We start from the raw sequence: 16,975 nt of genomic DNA on the forward strand, positions 1-16,975 counted from the left end.
TTGTCAGATTTTTATGCCGGTCTTTTCAGTAAATGAGTTGTTTATACATATCACCCTTCTGTTAGCTTTAAGTAGATGTTTAAACTGTGATATTATTACATTTTTTTTTTTTTAAAGGGACTTGCAAGTCTGGCAACTCCATAGGGGTAGAAAGGATTAAAACAGTATTAGAGCAGAAATGATGAAGGGAAAGCTCTTCAGAGTACACTTGTGTGTTCAAAGTGTGGGTGTCGTTATGTTTATTGAGATGGCTGTTAACAAAGCATCAGAAACACAGAAATTGCAAGCATCCTTACGGCCTTTTCTAGTGCCTGTTGCCCTCTGTGAGCACTCAAAAGCCAGCCAGGAGTCTGGGGAGCGAAGGCAACATCCGATCAGATCCATTTCATGGACAAGTGCAGTACTTTGTTTTGAAAAAGCAAAAATCAGTGAGCATGACAAAGAACCATTCCCAAACCTGCACCTGCCTCCTGAGCTGCAGGTAAGTACTTTGCCTAACGAGCAGATGAGCAGCAGGAAAGCAGGAAGCCTGGTGTCAATGCTGAGCAGTGTGAGAAGCAGAGGGCCTTCTGCTGGAGGAGCTAACAGAGCTAAGAGGTGAGAAGAGATTTTTACTTGGGCTGTGCCACTCTGTTTGCTTCTGTAAGGGGCCTGAGATGGAGACTTAGCATTTCTGAGTGCATTTTTGAGGAGCATTTCTGCTCCTACTCTGATGCTGACCCTGAGCAGCCACACACTAGGTCCATCAGCTCAGTCCATCATCTCCCCACCTTGCAGGGAAACATGGGATCCTTACAGCACTGCCTCCACCTTGCACATCACAGTGGCAGACCTCCCCTAAAAAAAAACAAAAAACAACAATAAAAAACAAACACAAAACAAAACAGAAGAAGGGGTATGGCTTGGCACGAGCCCTTTGCCTGCTGTGCTGAGGCCGTGCAGTAGTGCTGAGGCTGGAGCTGCTCTGTGCCCAGGAGCTGTGCACCCCTGGCCTCAGCTCAGCAGGCTGCCTGGCTCCTTCAACCTTGCTGCCACAGACCCAGAGAAGGCTTTTTGCTTTTCCAACAGAGAAGCTGACAAAGCAAATGTGCCTGGCATCCTTCCGGGCTTGAAGAAAGAGCGGGCTGCCTAATGGCCATGCTTTCTAAGGGCTCTCCTGCTGCTTGCGATGTGTTGTCCTTGGCTGCTGCACGCTGGGAGGAGGAGCTGGGAAGGCAGAGGGAAAGAAGATCAGTTAATGTGAAGTTAATGGAAAGCAGGGCAGGGAAAATGAGATTGGAGGAGGGAGATAAGAAGGGATCTCCTGGGTCATGGAATACACTGCTGAGATAGGCAAGCACAGTACAGATCGATTAATTAAAATGGGAGTAATTAAAAACAAGTTAATTAAAGATTAATTGATTGATAAATAGTTACATAATTTGCGTGCACTATAATTAGATTAATTGATTAATTAGAAACAACATCTATTTGTTAAAACATAACCAAATTTTAGGTCTTGGTGAGTTTGCTCTCACTGATTTTTGTTGTTGTTCATTCCTCTGTCTTGCCTCATAAGTGCAAACTTTCAAAATTTTTCATTTAATTAATTCTTGGTCACATTAAGCCAGTTTATTTTTATTACCATTTAGAAAGGAGTGTGTGTGTGTAGCCCGACTTGGTGTGGCAGCTCTGCCAGCTGTGTTTTGTGATTGTGTTCAATATCTTGGTAGGTGTTTCCAGGCCATGAATGCCTGCCCTAAAACTCCTTGCAGCATTTGACCTGCCAGCCTCTGAGTAGCAAGATCTCATTTATTCAGCTGGCATGTGGGGCCCTGAGCCTATCCATTGTCATTTGCAAGATATTTCATGGTGGCAGCAATTACTGTAATCTGTCCCTTCGGTAGGAGGTTTGAAGCCCACTCTTTCCATTGGCATGGCTGATCTAACTGCAGAATAAGTCACGTGCTAACAGCTGGACTAAAAACCGCCCACAGATGTTGCTTAATAGGAGTCTGAGTAAGTCCACCCACTGCTGGTACATTTAGTCCTCCTAGAACAGGCAGGTGTATAATCTAGGAAATTTTCCAGTTCAGCCCTTGGAGACATGAATCATTAATGCTAAGTGCAAAGAAACAAGGTCCTTTTTACCCATGGGGGGGGAAAGAAAAAGACCATAAACACCGAAAAAAATGAGGTAGGACATCTGGGAGGAAGCAACCAGTTTTTCTTTATGCCAAAGCTAGCTGTTGGCTTTCGGTATAAGAAATAACACAGTGGTCTCTCCCCATACTCTGAAATTTTTTCGTGTGTTACTGAGAGCATTCACAATGCTAGTAGGCTGGGGTCAGAGGCATCAGGCTGGGAATCAGCTGAAATAGTCATGGACTTCTGCTGCTGGTGGCTCTGGGAAGCGTGCTTACATGGCTCACTTCTGTAGCTGAACTGCTCTAGTTTTCCTTCAGGGAAACAAGCTCATGGACTCACCTGGGCTCTGTGTGGCTCTGAGGAGTGCTGGCACCCATGGAGGGTCCCTGCTTGGACTCTTTGCCTTCCTATCACAGTGGAACAGCCCTGGCTTTCCCTGCCATGAGGGCTCCAGGAGCACAGCACTCAGGATAGGTGAATTTAGTTGAAAGTGTGGCCTGGGCATCATCCTTACTATGCGAAACAAAAAGAGGTCCATTGGCTTATTTTCAGGAAATAAGAGGCTTCTAGAACAGAGCCCAGAAAAGGCATTCACACATGAAATCCTGTGTATTTCCATAGCACTGGCATAGTGCTATGAATGGCTAACGTAAATAACAGCCTGAGAAAAAAGTAAAACCTACTTTTATCCTCTTCAGCAGTTTTTCTCATTGTCTTCCTGGACCTTTTCCAAAATTGTAGTATTTTGTAAAGGTAGGCTGGCTCAAGCCTCAGACAAGCTGCTTGGCAATGGGGAGAAGGGAAGAGAGTCCTGGAACAGCCATCCCTAACCTCAGCTTTGAGTGAGGACTTTCATGGCCATTAGCACAAGGACACTTTGGGTGACCTCAGTGAACCAGATTCTTTTGCCCATTGCAAACTGAAATTTTATCCTCTATATCCAGCAGTTTAGTTTTGCTCTAAAATGTCTGAGCCTGTGGCTCCAGACCTATAGATCTTCACTTCAATTCTCTCTCACTTTGTATTTTGTTCTTACTCAAAAAAAGTATTTATTCTTACTTAAAAAAAAAAATAATAACTTCATTTAAAGAAAGAAACAGTAAGAAAAGGGTTTTTCAGTTTTGAGCACTGTGATTTACAAGAGAGATGACAGGGTGTGGAGCTGCTGCCTGGTCCCTGCAAGGTATGTATAATGCAATTAGTCACAGCGCAACATAAATAGACACTTCTGAATTGTAAGCACTTCTGTGACTAGCAGACATGCTGCTGCCTCATCTGGGAAAAGTACACTTTTTCTGGCATTTACAAAACAGCTGGCAACACCTCTAGAAAGTTTTCTGCTTTTGCCCAGAGCTCTTAGTTACGGAGCCATGAGTTTCATGTGGTGTTAATCAAGAGCTGAGTTAGCCATACATTTTGATGTGACTATTGACTTCTTAAGGACATTAGTTGTGTTTCAGTTTCTTATCTATTTTTTTGGACTGAATATCCTTGCCCTGGAAAAACTGAAAACAAGAATCTCTTGTTACATTTTTAAAGCCAAAATCAAAATCCTCTTGGGAATGAGTTGTTTTCAGTTCTCTTGGTTTGGTAAACTACTTTGGAAGGTTTGTTCAACAACTTCTGACTGTTTGTCAAACAAATGGGAGAATATTAACTCCTGCCTTGAGACATTTTTGGGACTTGGCATAGGGTTTCTGGGAAATATCCCAAAAGAACCAACAGCAGTTGATTGAAAGCAGAATTACGTTACATTACATTGGGAAAAAAAATCACCAAAAATATTATTTTTATATTACATCTACAAGTAAACTTCATTCACCAAAGACATCACTGGGGTGGGGAAAGAGGAAGAGTTCTCATTGACCATACATTCCCACAGCAAGAATTACATTTACTGTGACATAAAATAATCCTTTGGATGAGGTACAAAAGCAGAAGGAAATATAAAGATGAGCCAGAGCAGACCTAGGTGGGTCAACTACTACTCATATGCCTGTTGCATCCTTCCTTGGGCATTACAAATGAGGTAGCTTTTACCCAATCCTTTGAAGTCCTTAGAATGAAAATGCACAGCTCTGAAGAACATATGAAGGGTGAAATATACAAGCTGTTTTAGATGTGTATGCATATACTGACAGATGGTATTATACCAAAAGCAATGACCAATTTGCTATTCTGTTGTTGAAAACCCAAACTAACAATCTGAACGTATAGAGAGTCAAGTTTCCTTTTGAAATATACAAATTGCTCTTAATCATGACATTATAAAATAATAAACACTTTCCCTTTAAATGGCTTTGACACAGCTAAAATCAAGCCTATTTTATCAGAAGAATCCCTCAGGACCACAGATTATATAGAGTAGTTTTGCTTCAAATTCTTATGCTTTTTCCACTGGGAAGCATTTTAATTTGTAGTTTTCTGACAGTGTCTTCTAAACAGTTTGTCCCCAGCACAATACATGAATTCTACGTGCCATGTTTCATTGGCAAATTAGCAAGGACACAGAAAAACTGCATCAACATATCATAAAAAATGCAAAAGCATTGAACACTTATTTACAGCTCAAGCTGTTCCAAACAACTCGGTAGCTGAGATGGCTGAAGACCTACTATTTCTAGGCTCACTGTCTAAATCACACCTAATTTTCTGCGATCTATTGCTATCAGTAGTGGGGAAATCAGAGGAAGATGAAATGAGCAATCCACTGTTGGCAGTGATGTACAGGAGAGTGTCTGATTCAGAGCAGACACTGATATTTCATCTGGCAGAAGCAGTTCATGAAGTCACGTGCCTTGAGGTGTAGCATGAACAAGTGTGTGGCTGGGCTCCTCTTGACATTAGCAATAGACTTGCTCAAGCTAGCCAAGTCATTTGCAAAGCTGCTCAAAGGCTGTCCATGTTTACAAGATTAGTTCTGAGCAAGACTGTGCTGTAACATTGCCTTTTACCAAGACAGAGAAGAATGCAAGTTTAGGGTCATTGTCTCTTGTCTCAGTTTCCTTTGGGACACCTGTTCCACAGAAGCTTCCTTTCAGGGACAGGACTGATAGCATGGAAAACATACATCATACCTCAGATGTGCCTCAAAGCATGTGCTGGATGGGAGGAATCACTTCCAAGTATGAGGAGGAATATTTTTTCCAGGACCCATTCCAGGTTGCAAATGATGGGTTTTCTAGTGGGTGTTGTTTAATGTCTTCATATGGACTGAGAAGATCAAATCCCACCACAATTCAGAGTCAAGCACGTGACTGAGTCTGTGGCTTAGTTGATTTTACTGCCTTCAGCAGATCAGTGGCAGGCCCATTTCAAAAAAAAAAAAAAAAGAAAAAAAAAAGAAAAAAAAAAGGTTTAAGGTAGTTTTAAGGTTTAAACCTTTTTAAAACTAAGAGTCTACTTTTCTGATAAATAACTTCATAGAAAGGAAGAAGTGTCAGTCCTGAATGCATAGAAGGGAGATGGGACCTTCACTAGAATATCCTAAAGATCTTTGCATTGTAACAGTTAACCGGAGTAATATGTTCATATCCCATTATGAAGCTGTTTTTTTGGGGAGGGGAAGAGGATGTATGGCAGGGTCTTGCTGCTGACTCGGCATGGGGCTGGGAGAGGAATTTAGCTGGGATTTCTGGGACAGCCAGCCTCTACTCAGCTGGATCCAGATCTGTCCCTTGTCTCCGCTCAAGCAACAGCTCTCCAGAAGAACAGGAAGGGTGAACAGGGGAGGCCAAAGTGTCTGAGCCTATAAGGAAGTGTTATAGAATATTTTTATATAAGACAAGTTAATGATTTTGAAAGACGACGCATTTGTCATAAGATAGAATTTTGGCAGAAAACTGAGCTTCAGTGAACAGCTGTTTTCTATCTTGTCACGCATCTTCGAAGATCTAACCTGAATTTTCTCCTGAATTTGAACTTTAACAAAATCACGACTCAATGCTATAAAAAAAAAAACACAACAAAACAACACACACACACACACAAAAAGCACATACACAAAACTTCCCTAGATTTAAAAAGTATGAATTCTAATAGGAAAATATTTTTAAATTTCATTCCCTATACTTTTGTCTGTGACCTCCTAAATTGCAATTTTGCTTGGTGGAGCTAACGTAATCACATAGAGAGGTTTCTGCATTACAATTGATCACCCTGGAACTTAGAGTCAAATTGAAACTATGAAAATTGAGAAGAGAAATCTTTATGTAGTATTTCTGGAGGTCACACACTGGGATTTCTTTTTTCTTTAAACAAATCAAATTTCAATGTTGGTATCCTACATCAATTACAAGAGGTTTCTGAAACAACATTTTATTCTGTGTAAGGTACAGGCAAAGAAACATTTCCAATGATACAGCAGCAGCAAGAGATAACTGTACATTCTTTATCACTCTGTCATTTTATTTCAGAGTAAAAGTCTAATAAACTACCCAAAGTGGTTGCTTGAAGCCTGTCCCTTGGGAGCCTCGCCAGGATGGCAATCTGCTTGCTCACTCTGAAGCACAGGCAGAGCAGGAATTCTTTCCTTTAATGACACCAGTTCTGCGAATTGCAGCGTGTGAACTCAGCTTGACCCTGAGTGACAGACTTTCCTAAAAATGACTCTTAGGTAATGTGGCCAATTCAAGGTTGTTCCTTTTGGCATATTCTGTGCTCTTTGCTTATCTCTAGAATGAAGCTGAACAGTAATCCATTATGCTTCTCTCTGCTGAGCTCAGTGGGTATCATTTGCAACTGTAGGGAGGAGAAAAAATGAGCACAGAAAGAAAAAGTCTGGAGCAGGAAACAATGGTGTTGTTTTGGGGAACAATTAAAACCTAATGCGTGAGGCTATTGTTCTTTAGAAAAAAAAAAAAACATGAAACAGACTGGGAGATCTGTCTGAGAAAATCTCTATTTCAACAGCCAGCTCGGGGCTTGTGCTAGTGATCACGTATACCAGAAAGGTGATGTGTTTCATGCTGAGCTTCCAGGTATTTGCTTTTATAATGCAACATCCTGAAAGATGAGCAGGCTGGACCAGAGTGAAGAGGGAGAGGGAACAGAATGACAGCATTCACCTTCTGGTGAACAAGGTAGTCATGAACTTGGGCTGCGAGAGCCCCTCTAGAGAGCTGTGGTGGAGCCCAGGGTTGAGGCAGGGAGGATGCGGCAGCCTCCCCAGGGTTACTCTCAGGGAGCCAAGGGGCAGAAGCTGAAGCTTTCTATTTCAGCTGCCATGACAGGCTTTGAACAGACAGACAGGGAGGAAAAACTGCCCCGCATTCAAATGTGGAAAGTCCCCAGTGTCCCAGAGTGTGTCAGAAGGTAGTTCCTACACAAGGGGCAGGGGGGTCCTTCTCACCCCAGTTCTCCTCAAGAAGCCCAGCAGCAAAAGCCAGAGAGTTTATGTGCTCCCTGCACTGCTGTCAGTATTTTCATGCTTTCCTTTCCCTCCACCATGAGATCAAGACCTATTACCAATGTGTGATCCTCTGGAAGTCAGGAGAGCAGGAGCAGCTGGAGCAGCAGGAGCAGTCTTTCCCTGCGACTGGTGTGGAAGCAGGCAAACTGCAAGAGGCTGACATATTACAGGGTACCTTGCCCAAGGGAAAGTTTGTTCTTTGTTCCCTTTTAGCCAAATTAGTTTTTATTCCTAAAAGACATAGATTCCTCTCTCTTTTAAAATCTCTTTAAAAGAAATGAGGCCCTTGCAGTCATGTTTTAAGTGTGAAAGCTGGTAACTATGCTTTATTTAATGGATGTGTACTTCTTTGTCTGTAGGCTGTGGATTTGCTACAGAGACTGAGAGCTGTGGGGGTCACACAGTGACTGTATATTAACAAAGGCTGTTGAGAGTTTCTGAGATTAAAGTCTCAAGAGTAATCAGTGTGCTGGTCAACGTGCTGATCTCCATGTGTCCAGCTTTGTTATGTACCACCTGTGAAATGGGAAACCAGGATCCTACAGTAATTATAACTGTTATTCAGGGAAATGGTTAGAAATTAAAGGTCATCTAGGAAACCAAAACCAAAAAAATCCAGCCTCAGAAAAAAAAAGACACTGATGAAAACATCTTTCTAGGTCTAGGAAGTTGAAAAAACAACAATGCTCACTTTAATCTCCACGGAAACTTGACACAGGGGTTGCAATGTATTTTGTGACTTTACTGGACTTTTCTGCTTGTTCCCAGCACAGAAAACAAATGTAAATCACTCTGGGGACAAGTAACCGTCAAAGGCTCCATTCCTTTCATTCCCTTTCTTGCCATTTTTCTTTCAAACCCCAATACTTGCTTTGCTGAGTTTATTATTAGCAGCTGTGCCTGAAACTAGGGAGAGTGTTGCAAGAGGAGAGCTATATATATATTTTTGCTTCAGATAAAACAGTGTCTCTTTCTTGGCATTGAGTGTCTCGGAGCAACTTCATTGTTTGGCTGCATGGTGTGGGAGTGAAAAGGAGAAGGTAATCTCTGAAAAATCACCTTGAACAACCCATTTAACTCCTAGGCTGCTCTGCAGTCATCTCTGGGGCTGTCCAGCACCCCTCAGAGCTCTGTTGCCAATTTATAGAGGAGGCAGCAGTCAATACAGATGTTTTCAGTATGTATTCTTATATCTATCTCATATTCATATATAGAAATTTCTAGATACGGGTTCGGAAATGTCCCTGTGCCGCTATCTGTAGGCATCATTCTTCACTTACAGAGTAGTAAAGAAAGAATAATACTGAGATGGTTAGAATGCCTCTTCTTGTCTTATTTAATATGCCGGGTGGAATGGTCTCTATTACATTCCTATAAATTATTAACTCTTTTTTCTACATAAAAAAGTTTAATCTTTACAACTTCCTAACAGATATTAAGACATGATAAAATGAAGATGGCTTCACACTACAATTCATTAGGACTTCTCTTTTAAGAACAAAGTGGAGCAATGTAGTATTAGTGTTGATTTTATCAACTGCTGTCTTCTCTAAGGGAAAAAGTCCCTGAAGATTTAAGAGAGTGTTTTTTGTGTGGCAAGCTCTGGGGAGTCATGCTGCCTGTATTTAAGGTCTCTAGAGGTCCAAGTCCCTCAAGACTGCACGGAGGACAGTCCCAGACTGAGAGTCACAGTGATTCCATACCATAAGAAATTATGCTGCAAGAAGAGGAATGAATGTAACCACAATGCCCATTTGATGGCTTGCTCTGGAGCCCATTAGATAAAATGATCTTTGGACTAGTTCCTCATCCAGACTTCCTTTATCAGGATTACTATTGCACATCATGCAAGTGTTTGTATTTCTCTCTTTCTTCTAATCAAGAATTAAGTTTACAAACCAGAATTTAGTAGAATTTTGGGCAACATGATCCATCCTAAGCAGCATGTCTTTACACAAGGAAGTTTCAAATACTACTTTACTACTTTCAGCCACAAAAATAATAACTAAAAAAAATATCTCCAGCCCTGTTTTTGTGTGTGGCCCACCAGTGTCACGGCAGAACATGAAGGCAGGAATGAACAGAGTGCATATCAGTGTTAGGCACGTTATATAGAGCTGGTGCATGATTGCTGGTGGAGAAAGAAAGTCAAATATGGCATTCATTACCTCATTCACAGCCTAATAAATCAGTCTCTGTCTTTATCCTCAACTATTTGGCTTTTGCCACCCCCAGTCCTCATGACTCCATCTTCATAATGAATAATTCAATACATATTTTAAAAACTCTGGCTATTACTGACTGTTTAAATCTTCCTACTTTATGGTTTGTGGGGTTTTCAGGAATTGCTGACTGTCAGTTCTCTGTGGTAATTACAGGTTTCATATAGGGCACAGGGAAGAAAATAGTGTTTCTTGGTATAGCAAACAAACAATTCATTGAAACTGGTGTAACTGACAGACCGCAAAAAATATAATTTATATATAAATATATATAAAATGTAACAGCAGTGGGTAGGAAAGGAGAAGAGACTAGTGAGTTCTTGAGGGACAGAAGCAGCAGAAAGAATGTAAAAGAAGAGGAATGCCAAAAGAATGTCATTATTGACATTCAGTGGTGGAGAGATTGAGTGAGAGGTATTGAGGTAGACATGAAGGAATATGAGGATGGAGCAGCTATTGTTGGTACAGATTTGTGCAAAAAGAGAAAAATGCCAGGAAGGCTGGGAGGTGAACAAGGGCAAGAAGCCTGGGTTTGAATTTTAGCTTCAGGGAATAAGCAGTCAAAATGAGATATTCATGCTATGACTGAGGAAAAAATATCAACAGAGCAGGGGAGTATAAAGGACAAGCAAGCAAGCAGTTCTGAAACAAAGCAGTATTGAAGTTCACCTTGCCATCACCTAAAACATTTTTGCCCTTCTCTTATTGCAGACAAATCAGGAAAATGAAGTGGTTGCCTCAGACCAACACTATGCGTAAAGGAGAGTGACACTGCATCCCCTCAGTGCCTGCAGCATCCCAAGGCACAGGACAATGTAAAAAGACCTTATGTAGCACTGTGTAACACTCCAGTGTTCATGAGTCTTGAGACTTCTGCTGTAGTCCTGTGAAATGCTCTTGCTTTCCTTGCCCACTTCCTCATTACATAGCTTTGAGCAAAAGGAATCGACTTTCTGTTTACATAGCTAGTAAAGATGGTTTCTAAATAGTTTCCAATGCCTGATAGATTTGTCATTTCAAGGACATCACAATGCACTGTTCCAAAAGTAACAAGCAGTTTAAAAGACAGAAAGGAACTTGGGAATAGGTCCCTTTCCAAGAAACTTTCTAGAGCATTGCACATTTTCCTAGTTAATAATAACCTTCACCATTCTCTACAGTGGTAAGGGATTCTTATATGGGAACAGAAGATAGGTTAGGATTGGAACTGTTCAGAAAAAAAAAAAAAAGAAGAAAGAAAGTGTAGATGTTTCCTCCTCTTATTTTCTTTTTCCTCTCTATTTGACTTTCATTTGTGTAAATATTGGTTAAACTGAATGGCAGATAGAAAGGTTTCTCATTGTTGTGCCAGGAGATATCAATGAATTTCTAATACTATCTTATATGTATCCTTCAAGTGCGGTGAATGTGCCACTTATTTCCCATTATGTAATGGGATATTTTGATATTAAAAATGTTTTAAAATACTATTTTTACTTTTTAAAGATAATTTGTAAAAGCCAAGATAAATTGAAAAGAAAATATTTCAAGAAAATCCTGAAAGAGGACATATGGAACAGTACAAAGAAAAAGAGAAGGATGATCACAGATATCAAATGGTTTCTGTATACAGAGATATTAAATAGACTTGATCTCTTCAGCTGGAGAAAAAAGCTACTTTTACTCCAGGCTGAAGGCAAGGCAAAAGGAGAGACGGTCTTGATGTAAATTGAACAGGTTTGGTGGAAGAAAGTTTTAACTACAACTATTAAACATGACAGAACAAATGAATCTTCCAAAACAGAAAGTCTCCAAGTCTACATAGGAAACTGAAAAAATATACTATTGGAAAGATGTCCCTACACATTTCTTGTCTGCTTCCTCCCTAGGTTTCTGCTACCTACCACACCTACAGGACTCTGACTGGAGTGACTCTTGATCTGATAGGGTACAGGTGCTGTTACAGTCCTCAACTTTTCATCTCACCCACATTCCTCCTCCATGCAACACCACTCTCTGGAAGTTAGAACACAAACAATGGAGTTAAAGCAGATTACATGTGTGAAAATGAAGGGAAACAGCACATTTCTCTGGGATTTGCAGATGCTGTGACAGGCTGCCTTAGTTAGGAAACGTCAGAAGTGTAATCGTATTAATAGAATCATTTTCTTATGCATGTGGAAATGGAGATGATGTATCATTTACAAGTGAATGAAGACACAGTGTTGGTAAGTGCTGGACTGCATAATATGGCCACAAAATGCTTCCATAATAATGAGTCCAGGAAATTATTGCACAGCTGTAACACAAGTGTAGAGGAGATTAGTAGAGACTTTCAATGGATTTTTAGGTTCTCCCTTTTTAAAAATACCTTTCATCCTCAATGCAGCCTGATTGCGTATGGTAGCCGGCATGAAGGCAAGCAGCAACTGCAGCAAAGTTTTGCAGAGAAAACGTGAACATATGTGGATGTGCTGACATTGTAGCTCCAGGATGTAAAGAACTTCCAGAAGCTAAATTGCATGAAGAATGACAGGATCATCATGATTTAGGCTTTACTCAAACAGAGTAGGAAATCTTCAGAAGAAATTACTTTCTCCCTGACCTATTTACTTCAATATTTTTCTCATTCCCTTGGCTGTTGCAATTAGAGTTTGATTATAAGCAGACATAAAGAGTCTGTGCAGTCATTTATTCTGCTGTGATGGCTTGTGCTGTGTTTCTCCTACCTTCAGGTGGAGAAGCTAGCAGAAGGAAGCAGATGGCCTGGGACACCAGTCCCAGATGATTGGGAACATGACATTGGGAAGGGATATGGCAGGTAGATCTGCTTTTATCTAGAAAATTTTATTTCCCTGCTTACTCAAAGCAAAAAAATTACTTCCCAAGACACATTTTCATTCATATGCAGTCTCCCCCCACCAAATAACTGAACTCTGGTCCAGGCTGAAGCAGTAGGTCCTTGGAGCCTTGTGAACTCTCTGGAATTTATTCTTAGATGTTTACAAGGACAGGAGACATGTTAATAGGAGAGGCACACAAGATCCCATGTGGTGTTTACAGGAAGAAGAAAAGAGGGTGTCATTATGAAGAGGTCCAAGTTTTGATATGCATTATGACCAGCTCTTCTAACCTACCAACACACATGAATATAACCCATATAAAAATTCCACAATACAGCTTTAGTGATAGGATCTATACTACTTTGGTCATATCCTCAGCTGGTATTAATGAAAACTGAATAGAAGATATACTCCAGCTGTGCAGATTTACTCTGGTGGAAGATTCAGGCCTCTGTTTTTTGCTTGGCTTTGGGTTATGACATGTTAGATTTATTGCCTCATTTGCTACAGTAAATGAGAGTCTCTGGGCTGAGACACATTCGATAGCAGCGTGGTGAATGGACTGGCTGAGGAGCAGGACAGGAATAAAGAGAGAACATTTGTTCTGAAATACAGAACCCAGTCCTGATTTCTCTCCTAGTCCATCATTACTGCTTTCCACATTGAGTGAAGATAATCTGCTTTGAGACTTGAAATGAGCAAAGGCATTTTTTTCTTAAATGAAAAGTGTTGTAGTGAAACAAATTTGACAGTCCATAGAATTCACTATAGATCTTTGTTGAAGTGGAAAGGGATTACCTAATTTCTGTGCTAAGAACTGATGTTTAAAGTGTGCAATGGAATACACAGATAGTTGTATAGGGCATGACAGTGTTTTGTTTTACACTTACCTGCTGTCTTGTACTGAGATCGCCAGACATCAGCTGGCAATCATGAGAATTTGGGGAACTTGTGCCAGAGAGTGTAGGCTCCTGAAATAACAGTAAAAATCATACTTATGATTTTAAGTACGTGATAAATGAGTAAATATAGACAGATGAGACATGATGACTTTGTGTATGACAATAATATAAAGCCGATGAATGTGGTGATTGCATGTAACAAATGAGAAAAAAAAAATCTCTTTTGATTTCTGACTCAGACCTTACATTTTCTTGGAATTTGACTAAAAACAGCCACTTCAGTAAGGATGAAATCTGCTTCACAACAAAATTCAGAGACTAAGTTTTACAGAAGATTTTAGAGCATCTACAGTCAGACAACTTTTTACCTTTTTAAGTATAAAGCTCCTGGTACCATAAAATACAATATCCTTGTATTTACAGTTGATGTGACAAACTGTTTTAGGGTATATGATAAAGCCCTTCATCAAAGCTGTCTTCACATGTTTACTTACAGTCATAAAGAGCAATGTTTGGAAATAGATCCTCCTCAGTTCTCCCTAGAAAGGACAGTTTGTTCAGTATAATACTTGATGTTAGTGGTGGGATCTGATTTTGGATTATCAGCTTGTAATTAAGGGAGCTGTTAATGCTGAGAAGGAATTTTGAGCTCAATCTATAATCCGTTATCAGTTTTAATGGACAAAAATGTGCTCAGAAGAGAGAATACAAGCTGTCATGGTGTCAAATGCTTCACTGAGGTGAGAGTGTGCAGGCTAAGTCCATGGAACAGCACTGACACAGAGGAGCTGGAGATCTGGCATGGCACTGACAGATGAGCTCTTAAACTCTTCAGAGCAGCAGCATAATTTTTGGCTTTCTTCTACTGTGAGTCTTCTCCACTATTTCTAGTAGTTAATAGAAAATATCCTCAGTCAATATATGGGGTTCACAGTCTCTCAGTGTAAATGATCCAGGCATTCCTACGAAGGCCTCTGAGGCAAGATAATCTCACTCATCATCACTTCCAGGTTGGACAGCAACTTCATACCTGCTAATTGTTGCCTGGAGTGTGGCAAAGCCCAAGGAGGCTCCTTTGCTGACCGAAGGGATGGGAGTATAGCTCAGTGATTATTGATAATGAGGCAACTATTAACAAAGCATGGGAAAAAAACACAGGGAAAGTCAGGTAGCCATCACTACCCTGACACTAAGGAAGCCTAATCAATTGATGAGAAAGATCACTTGTTTGCTAATTGCAATTAGTTGAACAAACGCTGAGCAGGGTGACTTCCCTGATGGCTGGGAGACTACACTGTGGAGCCCATCCATCTCAGAAGCAGTTAATTAACTTTACTGCCTGTTCCTTCACATTCAAGGAGGAAATAAGTCCTGTTCTGTCTGTGTAACCTTTTACCTTTATTTATTTATTTTGCCATTACTTCAGTGATTCAGTTGACACTCTCTACCTTGCTTGCTGCATAATCACCTCTCAGATATAATCATTACATATTCCATGGGATTCAAAGGCCCTGTTTGCCTCCTTTGCTGTCCCAGGAACCGAGATAACTTTTCTCACCTTTTCCCACAGACAGTATGTGGAAGAAAAACACCATTGCCTACTGCTGGTGCTCAATGAAAATGTGTGCATGAGTTTATCTTAAGGATTTTGCAGGGAGACAGACACTGTGGACATAATTTTTCATTTTCCAAAGGAAGAATTGCTCAGCCTTTTCAAAATATTACAAAGAAAATCATTTTAGATCACCAAGAAATTAACCAAATTGCTTTTCCTGTGACTTTTTTTTTTTTTTTTCCTCCCCATTTTGCCCCTGCATGTTTTCTAGTCCTTCTGTTGATCTGTGGCTTTTCAGAGCCTTTGTATTTTTCAAACAGAACCACTAATTGCACCTTATGTTTGGCCTTTCATAACTAGCTAAATTTTTTGAATTTACAAATTGTGCAGAGGACAGTATTTCTATTTCAACTATGCATTCTGCTCTTACGAGTTGAGAAAAATGACAAAGAAAAAAATCAAAATGCTGAAATAATTATTTCCAACCAAAACTGGATGGAATAAATATTAGTAATCAGTTTTAAGGAAAAATAAATCATTTACTCATTTCTAAAAAATCTATTTACCAAATCTAACTTTCATCTTTCTGCAATCTTCACTAAAACCAACAGTTTCTCTCTCTCTTTCTTTCTTTTTCCTTTCCTAGGAGGAGTGACCAAAATATAAAATATACTACTCCCATTAGCCTGATAGTATACCAGCCTTGGAGAAGAAAACCCAGGGGGCAGAAGCCCAGGCCTGTCTCACGGTTCATCTCAGGCACTTCTGTTAATACCGGTTCTTTCTAGCAGGGTTCCTGTTTAACACTGGAGTGGGTTGTCTGGAGACACGTGAAGTCTCTATCTTTGGAGACACTCAAGGACTGACAGGACAGAGTCCTGAGCAGCCTGCTGTAGCTGACGCTGCTCTGACTGGGGCTGGAGTACATGATTTCCAGAGGTGCCTGCTAGCCTCAGCTATTCAGCAAGCACATTGCAGAGGCAGCATTTGCTAAGGTGGAGCATCACAAATGTGAGAACAGTTGGGCCTCACTCCAGGGTCTCAGTGAGACCCACGCTCTCTCAGTGGATGTCCTCTGTAAGAGCCTGAAACACAGACAGCTGCATGACTTTCCCAGGTAAGAAGCAAGAGGCACTGTGTGGAAGGGCAGAGAGCTGGACCTGCATTTCTAGACAACTAGACCATCAGGGCTCCCTCCTCCTGGCTGCCCCTGGCTGCTTTGCATGGACCAATGTCCTACTCTCAGTACCGGAGCATTATAATTCACAGACTGTGCTTGCTGCCAAACCTCTGCTGCCCTGAAAGGCTGTTTGTACCCAGTAGAACTGAAAAGAAATCACTCCACTACAAGTACATTAAGCACATGAACAGCTCTGACAATAATTTGTTTGGTAAGCTGGCTTATGCTTTATTGAATTCATTTACTGGCTGTCCAACAGCTCCATCAGGCGCTTTTGCAGCAGCCAGACGTAGAGACATGACCTCCAGTCTAGAGTCAAGTCCAAAGGTCCTCCCTACTTCTTTCCTACAGTGGTAAAATGAAAATCTCCTCAAGCAAGCAGAGGTGTCCTGCCACAGTCACTTATGGTATGTGCTGTGCAAACTAAACATTAGCATCATTTCAGCAGAAGCAGCTTGGTGCAGCTGTGCCAAGCTTTAGCAGGTTAATGTGCTTTGGACATGTCTAAAGTGCTTAACAGTTTGATGTGGCAAGGCCAGAAAATACAATTTTAATCAAATCCGAGCATTGTTCTCTCTCCAGGTATAAAAACTTCATGAATGCAACAACCTGTAATACCTCACATTCATTTTTTTCATGCAGGTTGAATATAAATTGTAGCATGTCTTTAGCAGCACTGGTGTGGTAATAGAGACAGATTGCAAATTTACCAGTGAAATACTGAAGAGGACATTTTGTCTTAATGACTTTGCAAAGT

Source organism: Netta rufina, assembly GCF_964035555.1.
Source record: "Netta rufina genome assembly, chromosome: 7".
Taxonomy (NCBI): domain Eukaryota; kingdom Metazoa; phylum Chordata; class Aves; order Anseriformes; family Anatidae; genus Netta; species Netta rufina.